This window comes from Suricata suricatta, chromosome 5 (assembly GCF_006229205.1).
Source record: "Suricata suricatta isolate VVHF042 chromosome 5, meerkat_22Aug2017_6uvM2_HiC, whole genome shotgun sequence".
Classification (NCBI taxonomy): Eukaryota; Metazoa; Chordata; class Mammalia; order Carnivora; family Herpestidae; genus Suricata; species Suricata suricatta.
In genome coordinates, this window is record NC_043704.1 from 58336924 (window position 1) to 58346161 (window position 9238).

At 41.7% G+C, this 9238-nt stretch overlaps 1 long non-coding RNA gene across 1 annotated transcript; it reads right to left on the reverse strand.

The window, feature by feature from the left end:
• Positions 1-8417: 8417 nt before the first annotated feature.
• LOC115291719 lies at positions 8418-9232 on the reverse strand. Its single transcript, XR_003908636.1, has 2 exons — positions 9143-9232; positions 8418-8702 (listed from the first exon to the last, which is right to left on the reverse strand). It is a non-coding gene; the product is annotated as an uncharacterized LOC115291719 (long non-coding RNA).
• Positions 9233-9238: the final 6 nt, after the last annotated feature.

The following is a 9238-nucleotide window of genomic DNA, read 5'->3' on the forward strand; positions in this document are numbered from 1 at the left end:
CATCCATTGTCCCTCTAGCTCTAGGTCCAATGAAACTATATCCCCCCAGGGCCCTGGGCTTGCTCCTGGCCTTCGCTAGGAGTAAAGTTAAGAATACCAGGTGATCAATGAAGGCAAAAGGGATGGAGAAAAGAGTACTATTTTAGATATTTAAGAGGTAAAAATGATATGGTTTTGGCAATGAATTGGTAATAAGGGTTGGTGAATGTGAGAGACTGAAGAAATTTTCCAAACTGGGAGGATTGGATGACTGAATTAAGGGGGTGACTTTTATTTAATTATAGACTCTAACAAAGAAGGAGGGTTGAGGGATGCACACGGGATAAGGACAGGATGATCTGGGCATGCTGGGTCTGTTGTGCCCAAGGGTTGTCTGTACAGTATGTGATCACCACCTTCCTTCCTGTGCACCCCTCACCCCTCCTCTTCCTTATTCTAAGGACTGACTGTTAGAATGGAAACAAGGAGTTGATATTTCCAACAGGAGCAAAGCATTCAACTATTTACAAAGTCCTAGAGAATTTAACACGAAATGCTAATAGTCCATGAGAGATGAAATGTCCTTTTGAGAACTAATTATCAGTGAGTTATTTATTAGCAGTAATGTTGCCTTCCATCCATATGGCTCCTTCAAAATTGACTGTATAAGGAATTTTCCACCTGGATGGTCGTTTTGATGAACTTCAGGAGCCAGATGGGATGAGAGACAAAACTAGCTTGTGTAACAGGAAAACAATAAACCACATTAGGGCTTGTCTTAATTACATTGCCTGCTGATGTTAACAGATGAGAGGAATTGAGAGCGCGTAGGTGATTTCTCCCTACCAGCACTCCTGGGGCAGGGAGTCCTCAGATTTTATCTGGGCTTTTGTTGAAGAGGAGACAAAGGGATAGAGGGAGAAAAATGCCCCTTTAAATGTATCCAGATGTGCCTCCTTGGCTAACAAATTCATTTCAATGTATGTAACTTTTCTCTTGCACTTTGTTGGGTTGATAAGCCTATTTTTTATAGAGCTAACTTTAATATTAATATTAAAGGTATAATACATTCATCCACCCTTGTTAAGTTCTGGAGACTCCTATATCAGTGTTACAAATACAATTCCAATACCTCATGAATCAGCTTCTTGAAATGAACAAAAGGAGATGAACCTTTTAAATAGAGTTTCTTTTCTTTCCTGTTTGAGAAACAGTAAATGAACTTCAATCATCTTCTTTAGGCATAATCGTAACTCATAAAAACTTGGTTCTTGACAATAGCCAGAAATTCAAATGAGTCTAAAAGAACTGTGCTAGCCCTAACCATCACCATCAGTATGTCAGAAATAAATGCTTCAAAAAGCCATTTATAACTTACTGACACTAAATCTGAATCAGAGCTGGGTTCTATACACAAATTTTTTTATTAGCTCTCTTAACAACTCTCCTGAGAGAAACAATGCAATTATCCCCATAATGTGAAACATTATAGGAAGGTCAAGCAGGTAGCCCCAAGTCCCTGGTGATACAACTGGTTCATTGGAATATTAAATCATTGAATTTCCAGTCCAACACTTGGCCCAACAGCCAAACAAATACCTGTTTCATACTTATTTCTATGAGAATCTTAAGATCTGTAACTATGGGATTGTCATAACATGAAAAACAAATGGCAGTTAAGAGTGGGCAGAGGGATTCAGTGTTTTAACGGGACCCTTCATGAATAGTCAACTGAGCAGCCTGGACTTGGATGGACAGCCTCGTTCAACATATTAGGAAACAGAATCCTATTGCTTTATTGGAGTCTTTAACCCCCTGTGGCTGGAGCTCATCTCTCTTTCATCCTAGCCCCATATAATCAGTTTCCACTTCCTACACAGCCTCCGGCTCTTCCTGTATTTGTCCAGTGATGAGGAGCCAGTGCAAGTTTAGAACAAAGAAATGACCTAATTAAAATGGTATTTGACATGGAATCTAAAATTCAAAGACCTGTTCCTCCTCTCTCCAAATCTGGCCCCAAGTCCCTCGTCTTATGTCTAATGCCTCTGCCTATGTCCCATGGGCTCAGACAGCCTATGTTACTCACCACTTCCCTAATCAGCCTTGACTTTACTGTCTCCTTGCTCTGTTAATGCTCTCTCTTCTGTCTAGAAGGTTCCTTTTTCCCATAGGAAGGCCACATATAAGTATCCTTCTTGATAGATTCATTGGGCAGAGATATCCTCTTCTCTGAACCCCTTTGCATTACTTTTTTACAGTATGTTTTATAGGACATTACCATATTATAGTTATATACTAGCCTATGAACTCCTTATACAGAGACACGTAACAAATGTCTTATTTTGTCTCTGTCTTCCACTCCTCTGGGCACATTGTATGGAACAGAGTAGAAGCTTAATAAATTTGTCTTTGAGTTTAGCATTCCTCATGCTCTGAATCCTGTCTCCTGCTCTGAGTTGTCAGAAGTCTCTAGAACAGTGAGGTCTGTATATATCTGATACATCGATTTAAACACTTCTCCTTGTCCAACGTGGCTCCAGAGAATTATAGCATAGCATAGCATAGCATAGCATAGCATGAGGGAATTTGAAATCAAGGAATAGGATAACTGGAGAGAGATGAAATTAGATGAAAGGAAAAATGAAGAGAAGCGACAGAGAGGATGAGTTTTCTGAGGTATTGAGGAGCAGTGCTCACAGAGTATTGTTTTTTGTGTGATAGGCAGATAAGCTACAAAGAAAACTCCTTGTTTTAAGTCTGCCATGCTGGAAAAGTAAATCAATTCAGGCTCTTCAAGTGATAAGAAAAATGGGACTGATAAACACTGCCGGGTTAAGCTGATCTAAGTTTACACACACACACACACACACACACACACACACACACACACACACACAGAGCATGTTTTTCCTGCCTGATTCCAATATAAACTCACAGAAAAGGTTGGGGCACGGCTGAAAGATAACATTTGATGCAGAATTTAATCAGATGTTCCAAATGTATTTAGAATTTTCTCATAATTAGAGAAAGGATCTTAATAGTTCGAACATAAAGCTGCACATGGGGAAAATTTTCCACTTTAACTTTGGTTAATATTATGGTGTTAATTTGAAGAGTTAATGTATTTTGTATGCTTCATATGTTTAAATATATATTTGAGAAACAGAGTAAAATCCAAAAATCCAATAAGGGTATTAAAATAAAAAACACTTGGGGTGCCTGGGTGGCTCAGTCGGTCAAACATCTGGCTTCAGCTCAGGTCATGATCTCACGGTTCCTGGGTTCAAGCCCCGCATCGGGCTCTGTGCTGAGAGCTAGCTCAGAGCCTGGAGCCTGTTTCAGATTCTGTGTCTTCCTCTCTCTCTAACCCTCCGCTGTTCGTGCTGTCTCTCTCTGTCTCTCAAAAATAAATAAAAAACATTTAAAAATTTTTAATTAAATAAAAAACACATCAAAGATGTAAAAAAAATGTGGTAGGAAACAAAATCTTTATTTCTATAGTATAATGACTTAATGACTTTGAGCTTCCTGGAAACCAGGATACAAAGGGAAACATGGGTTTACATAGTTCTCCTTAACAACAAATGCAAATCCACTGTGGAAGTAGATGAAATACCATTTCCAAGAAATGAAGGAACATCGATTTTTTTAAGAAAGAGAAACTTTGTCTTAGTACTAAATTCTAAAATGAGTTTATGATGTGGAACTCAACATAGAATAATACAAACAAAAATGGTTGATGTCATTGACAATATTTTCACAAGAGAAGACAAGTGTGGTTAAAAATGACTCTTTTGGTGAGGACTTTAAAGACACCAGACTTGGAAAGAAAAGAACTGCATGATCTCACTTAAAGTGGAATATAAAAGTCAACTACATAGAAGCAGAGAGCAGAAAGATGATAACCATTGGCAGGGAGAGGGGGAAAATGGGTGGGACAAGTGGGGAGATGCTGATCAAAGGGTATAGAGTTGAAGTTAAAAGTATAAATAAGTCTAGAAATAGAATGTACAACATGATGATTATAGTTAATAATATTGTATTGAATATTGGAATATTGATAAGAGGGTAGATTTCAGGTGTTCTTACCACCCACACAAATAAGGTAACTATGTGAGAAGGTATGTTTGTTAGTTTGACTTAGTAATCCTTTTACTATCTGTGTGTCCATGAAATCATCATGTTGTATACCTTAAATATATTGCATTTCTATTTTTAAAAAAAAGCAAAAAAACCCACACTTTCATGTGTTCCCTGTGTGCTACCTATCTCCTGTGGAAAGCATGGTGCCTTATCACATTCATGGATTCAAATATGAGTCAGGAGTTACTAATTTCATTTTTCAGAAAACAAGCATGTTTCTCAATGAAAGTAAATATTCAAATGGGGCTGAGTCAGGGTTTAAACCGAGGTCTGTCTGACTCCATGGCCAGTGATCTTTCCACTGCACTCTGCAAATAAAAACTTCTTGATTCTTTACATAGGGTTGGGGCGCCTGGGTGGCTCAGGCTGTTAAGCGTCTGACTTCAGCTCAGGTCATGATCTCACAGTCTGTGGGTTCGGGCCGAGCGTTGGGTTCTGTGTTGACAGTTCAGAGCCTGGAGCCTGCTTCGGATTCTGTCTCCTTCTCTCTCTCCGCCCCTTACCCACTCATGCTCTGTCTCTCTTGCTCTCTCAAAAATAAAAAGAAATGCAAAAAAATTAAAAAACACACAACTTCTTGATTCTTTATATAAGCTTATTGTTAAAGAGAACACCAGTACAAGCAGTTGTTCCATGTGTTGGACCAGGGTTGAGAATGGCCCAAGTTAATAGCTATAAAGACGTGGTAGGTTATCACTGCAGAGAGAGGAAGAGAGTACAGATTCAGGACATGAGTTAATCAAGTCCAACTGGTGTGTGCTGATGAGAGGGTATAACAGCAAAATTAATTCCAAATGGAATAAGTCATAAGTAATTTACAATATCTCTTTGCACAACATTTCTCTTTTCCCTACTTCAGGGGGGGATACAGCAAAGTAAAATCAGGTATCGCAACCATTCCAAGTCCTAGAGAAGGGGAGAGGGAAGGAAGTTCTACGTGATGTTTACACCAAACCCTAGTGGACAATAGGGAATAGCAGAGAGAGTGAGGTGTGGCTCTGGTCTGGGACTACACAGGGGACTTTGTTGTAAAGAACCCAGGAAATGGAAAAAATAGAAGGAAAGAGCTAATTTTTTTCCTATTTTTAAAAATAGCATCATAACTAAAAGAAATCCTGATACTAAGAATTATTACGTAATAGCCGGTGTTACATTTTGAGTATCTTCTCCACAGTTTAAGATGCCTGGGGTCTGCATTTAACATTTAGTTTAAGCTTTGCACCTTTTGGAGGACTGCTGCATCTCCAGGCCCCTGTGGGAAAATGAAAGCTATTGAAAACCACATTAATGCAAGCAGGAGTGAGAAGTATTGCTAACTGTAGTCCCTTTAAAAAGTCACATTGAATAAATGCTCTTTGAGCCCCTCCCATGTCTTTGTCTTGGGGTATCAGTTGACACAAATATGAATGAAAGGATCCCTCTAGCCTTGAAGGAGCTTGGCTATGGTAAGAGACAGAGATGTCAACAAATAAAACAAGGCAATGAGAAGAGGCAGATGAGACTCATTGTTTGCCTTGTGATTTACAAATTAATCTCTATACAGAAATTTCCCCCTGATATCTCATTCCTACTTAAAGAAGAGGGTAGAGCACAGTATTTAAGAGCATAGTCTAGACTCATCTGACCTGTGTTAAAATTCTGATTCTACCAGCTTATTAACTGAGTAATCAATCATTAACTCCTCTGTGCCTCATTTTTTTTTTGTTATAAAATTAGAGTAATAGTACTTACCTTGTAGGGTTGTTAAAGGATCAAACTCACTAATACTCTAATATACTTGGAAGAGTGCTTAGTATGTACAGTAATTGTTGCTCTGAATGAATGTTAACTATTTTCTCTCAGACACGAATGTTGTCAACTTAATTCCGGTCATTCTAGGTGTGCTGTGTTGGTAGACATACTCCTCAGACCTTTTGGGGGAGCACAACCATTTCTAAAATGTCTCTCTGGTCAAGTGGCAGTATTCTGGGCAAGGAGATGTTTGCAGCCACATGCTCTGGGTCAAAGCTGTCATTCATACTACATGCCAGCCATCATTCTAAGGGCACCCGGGATATATCACTAGAGAAAACAGACAAATATCCCTGCCTGCCCAGAACTCTTATTCTAGTGAGGAGAGTTGGACAACAACTATTTTTAAAGTACATTTTATAATATTATAGACGGTAAAAATTCTGCCAATAAAATCCTGAAGAAAGATTACTGGAATGAAGAATGCATTTTTAATTTTAAATAGGGTAGTCAGGGTAGGCCTGAGGAACACGGTGACATTTTGATAGGAGTCTTGAAGGAAGAGAGGGAGCAAGACATTTGGGGGAGAGGGCCATTCCAGGCGGAGAGGTCAGCTAACATAAAGGTCCTGAGGCGGAAGTGTACCTGCCCAGGGATCTAGTCCAGGAATACTGAGGAGGCCACTGTGGCAGGAGCTAAGTGAATGAAGTGAGAGAAGTAGGAGCTATGGTTAAAGAATGGCAGATCTTGCATTGTCCTTCTGGGCTATTCTATGGACTTTGGCTTTTGTTCTGATTCAGATAGGGGTCACTGCAGGGTTTTGAGCAGAAGAGGGATATGAGTTGGCTGTTTAAAGGGCTTGCTCTAGCTGCGGTCTTGAGGAGAGCCTACAGCCGGGCAAAAATAGATTAGACCTGGGTGCTAAGAACAGTGGAGGTGGCAAGTAGTTGCAATTTTTGACTTCTTTTGAAGTAGAGCTAAAAAAACTTCCTGATGGATTGGATTTGAAATGCAAGAAAAATAGAAAAGCAAGCTTGACCCCAAGGTCTTAGGGTTGATATGAGTCAGACTTGAGTTGGGACAGGGTGGTTTGGGGATGGAGGGAAGACTCTCGGGATCTCAGCTTTGGAAATGTTAAGTGGGAGCAGTCCTACAGGTATCCGAGTGAAGCCTGCAGTTCAGAGGAGATGGCCAGGCTGGAGGTAAGATTTGGGAGTCATTCCACGCAGGGGTACTTAGAGCCATGAAGGATGAGATCACCATGGGAGAGAGCGTGGATAGACAAGAGATCCAAAGTCTGAACCCTGGGCACTCCCCAGCTCAGAGGCTGTGAGAAGAGAAGGGGCCAGCAAAGGTTAGGAATAAAGCCATGGAAATATGGTGTGTGGAAATCAAAATCGTCTTCAGGAGGAGAAAGTGATCAACTGTTAATTGCTGCTGATTGTCCAAGTGAGGTAAAGACTGAAACACCTTTTGATTTGGGAGTTTGATCTGGATAAGAGGAATTTGAGGGACATGATCAAAGCAGAAGCCTGATTGGAATTAATGGGAGGACAGAACATGGAGACAGCTTCTGTTAACAATTCTTTGTTTTGCTTTTAAAGATGATTTGTTTATTTTGAGAGAGTGCAAGCAGGGGAGGGGCAGAGAGAGGGAGAGTGAACTCCAAGCAGACTATCAGTGCAGAGCCTGATTTGGGGCTTGAACTCATAAACCATGAGATCCTGGCCTGAGTGGAAGTCGATGCTTGAGCCAGTGAGCCACCCAGGTGCCCTGTGTTAAAATTCTTTAAAGGCATTTTGCTATAGCTGAGCAGAAGAGGGGGCACGTCCTACCGTCAGCTCTGCCGTGCACCGTGGTTATCAACTTTGCTCAGATCAAGGATAAGCAGGTACAAGTAGTGGGCTCACGACATTTGACCTCGACTGGTTTTTCTAAGTTATTTTGTACATTTTTCAGCAGCGAAACCAAACTGGGTCTTCAGCTTTATCCCCGTTTCTTGCAAGGGAAGAGCCTTTATATACAACTGGACACATTTTGGTTTTTCTTCATTGTGAATTTTAAGCCTTTTGTATTCTTTCTACAATAATTTGTAAACATATTTATTTTTACTTTTTTTTTTTTTACTTTTCAGATCAAGTATTTTATACTGCACTTGTCATAATAAAGATTCTCACATTAAAAAAAAAGGGAGGTGAGGGAAGTGGATTCAAGTGAGTTTTTTGTTCTTAAGATGGGAGAAGTAGCATGATTTTATGTTGATGGAGATGATCCAATAAAGGGAGAAAATTAATGAAGTGGAGAAGAGAACTGCAGGAGCACTTAACCTTTGGATTGGCCTCTGTTACGTTTCTGTGGGGGCAAAGAGCCAGAACGGGGTGGGGATGGGGTAGTTCTCTAAAACACCACTCAGTTCAGAGATGAGCCTCTCCCTGAAATTAGAAATCAGGCTTTTTCTTGCACAAACGAAAAGTGCATTCAATAAGCCACTTGTTGAGTGACTACTAGGGCCACTCATGGTGTCAGGTACGTTGTCTACATGATCCAAAAGCTTATTCACCGACTTCCAACATCAGTATCTTTATTACTACACTATAGACGAAGAAGTTGTTACTAGGAGCTAAAACAACTTCCCCAAAGGCATACGGAGCATAAGTTAAATAGTTTGCATTTCACGGTGCCCTCTTCCTTGCCGCTGCGGGTTCCTCGAGGGCCGATGGCCTTCACCTTTGCAACCCCAGAGAAGGGCTCCGAACGTGGCACATCGCCCAGGGTCCACTGCGGGGCCTTCCTCCGAGGCACTCGACGGAGGCCATTCCCACCAGCATTGTTCTCATTGGTTGCAGCTACTGAGACAAAACAAACAAACAAACAAACATGTATGTTGGAAAATAGAGAAACTTTCAAAAGCAATTACCGAAAGGAAATCAGAATCCGTTCCAAACCATCAGCCCTTAGCTGAGGCCATTCCCCAAAGAGCTCGCAAAGCTGCTCTTCTGACGCATCCGGTCCCTGCCCGCGGGCGAACTGTCGGGAGCAGGTGAGGTGTGGTCACCTAGAGTTTCCGAGTAGAAACTTCACGTCGGGTGAGGAAATCGTCACCCGAGGACGTGTACCCTCCCGCCCTATTCCAGCTCGTAAAGAAAAAGAAAGAAAGCAAGGAAAGCCTGCCCCTGACGTCTCTGGCGCCCGCTGTGAAGGCACTCGAGGCGGCTCGGAGAGCTGGCGCCGGGAGCCGGGGCGCGCAGCCGGGCTCCTCCAGCAGCAGTGAAAGTGCTCCCGGACTTACTGCCTCAAGACCCGTGGCGCCCGCCGCGGCGGCCGTGAAGGGGCCGGGGCCCGGGAGCGAGGCGCGCGGAGCCCACCACCGCGGCCCGGGGGTGAC